This window comes from Tupaia chinensis, unplaced genomic scaffold (genome assembly GCF_000334495.1).
Source record: "Tupaia chinensis unplaced genomic scaffold, TupChi_1.0 Scaffold000001_1, whole genome shotgun sequence".
NCBI lineage: Eukaryota > Metazoa > Chordata > Mammalia > Scandentia > Tupaiidae > Tupaia > Tupaia belangeri.
Window position 1 is genome coordinate 8,356,808 of NW_006159427.1, and position 2,562 is coordinate 8,359,369.

Consider the following 2,562-nt stretch of genomic DNA (forward strand, 5'->3'; position numbering starts at 1 on the left):
GACAGAGACAGAAAGCGAGAAATCACCCCCCCAGGGGGGATGGCCATGCCACAATCCCTTCTCCATTATCCTCTCAGGATCCTGGGCATGCACACACACACGCCTAGTGTTGAGTTTAAGCCACCGGGTCCGGGACGCAATCCGCAGTCGACTACATGGGAGTTCAGCGACATAGCCATTACGCTAACTGCTGGTGCCTGGTCTCCACCCTGTGATCGTCCTCCCAGCCCTGCAAGTGGCCAGGACCAGGGCCACACCTACGGGTGTGCCGGTGTGCTCAGGTAGGTCCGAGACACAGACTCCGAGCCTTCCCACGTGACCCCCAGCGTCGTGCAGTGGGGCCTACTGCCGACACCACCTGTCACTACTATGCCTCCTCTCTATGTATTTTTTTTGCCATAGGGCACATATACTGAAGGGCGAGAGAGACGGAAAGTGAAAAGTCACTCCCTGCAGGCACGGCCACACCACAATCCCACGTGCTCTGTATGATTTTTAAGCCCAGGGGCTGGGGCTTGAACCGCAGAGTCGGCCACGTGAGAACCCAGCTCCTGAACCACTATGCCACCTGCTGGCCCCACCTCCTCTTTTTAAAATGAACATCTGTGGCTTGTGAGAGCCTGAGAAGCATGGTGTGGGCTTTCTCCTCTAAGCCATGCCCTAGACATCGGTTTCCACGGCTGTCAGCCACGGGCTGCGCATGCCCAGCTAAGGTTTGTCCGCCCCGTGGTAAGCACGCTTGTGACGGCTGGTTCAAGATGTATCTTTTGGTGAGAGGCACAGTGTGAGTGTCCGCCACTCAGAATGGCTTGTTGTCTCTCCTCAAGGAAGGTGTCTGCATGTGTGAGACTACCTGCGTCGTTCTGCTAAAAGCACCTCTCATCCAAAAGACCTCTGCAACCTGCCCCTGTACCTGAAGGGCCTGCTGTTAGAGAATTCTGTTTTGGATTAAATTATAGTGGTCACGGAGTCCAGGTATAAGATATAAGAGCAGCACAGTGTTCAATCCACTTACTGATTTTTTTTTTTTTTTAGAAAGGGATTTTTTGCTATAGGTCATGTGTGCTCACCAGACAGACAGAGAGAGACAGAGAGACAGAAAGTGAGAAATCACCCCCTAGGAGGGGTGGCCACACTGCAATCCTTTCTCCTCCATTCTTTTGTTGGCATCTTGGGCATGTACGCACACGCACCCAGCGTGAGTTTAAGCCGCTGGCTCTGGGACTCAAACCATGGTCAACTACACGGGAGTCCAGTGATATAACCACTACACCATCTGCTGGTCCCCTACTTGTTGAACATCTGAGACAGGAGCCAGATGGTGGTGCAGTGGTAAAATATGATGCCCTTCAAAGCAATGCCACAGGGGCTGACTGGAGGCGGGTCGGGCATGGAGATCTTGTTGGAGCTGTGGCTTCTCTTTCTCTCTCTCTCTGCCTCCCTCACATATGGAATGAATCAATAAATTTAAAAACATTTTTGAGAAGAACTTAAACTCTAAATGATGGTCATACATGTAAGCAAGACTTATGAAACTGAGCAATGATGAGAAGGTTTGACACTGTAAATACATGAAATTTGAGATTGAATTCTGGAATGATCACACTGCTGTGGTGACAGCGAGACAGTGAGACACTAGACTTGTGTCATTTACCAGTGAGGACAAGAGGAAGGCAGAGTCCCATACATGGACACAGGACTCACCTGACCCTTCCTCCTACTGGGAGGTGGACTTCAGAACCCCCACCTGGCGAGACCAGTGACTCAAGAAGATGACCTCTTGGTCCAACCCCAGGGAATAGGCCACCCATGGCAGGACAGATGTCAACTCACAGAGAAACAAAGTATTCTGTCACATGAGAGCCACTGAAGACTTCTACCACCATCTAAATTCATAAAGTCCTTTCCTCAAACTTTTTTTTTAAATCTATTTTACTTCATTTTGTTCATCATTATTACTTTTCAGATTTTACCAGAGAGAGACAGAGAGTGAGGGAAAGTGAGAAAGCAAGCCACCAGGTCCGGGACTCAAACTGTGGTTGGCCATGTAGAAGTCCAGCTCCTTAACCACCATACCACCTGCCAGCCCATTTTATTTTCTAATTTTTTTTAAACTTAGAAGTAAAGTATAATAGTAATTTATTATTTATCACTTATTCACCATTTTGCTTTCTGTGGTTACAGGCAGTCAACTATAGTCTGAAAGTACTACCTAGAAAGTCCCAGAAATAATTCACAAATGTTAAACTGTGTAGCCTGACAAAATCTTACCACACCCAGCTCTGTCCCACCCAGGACGTGATCCATCCCTTTCCCTTGTAGGTCTATTATTTGTGTCTGCTACTTACCTTGTTAGTGTATTTAAATATTAGCATAGCTTATTAAATAGTAGCCACTGTTTTATTTATTAGTTATTGTTGTTAATCTCTTACTATGCCTAATTTACAAATCACGCATGATCATTAGTATGTATAAAAGAGAAGATTATGGGGCCAGCAAGTGGCATGATGATTAAAGCACTGGACTCCCACATGGCCAACCACAGTTCAAGTCCCAGATCCA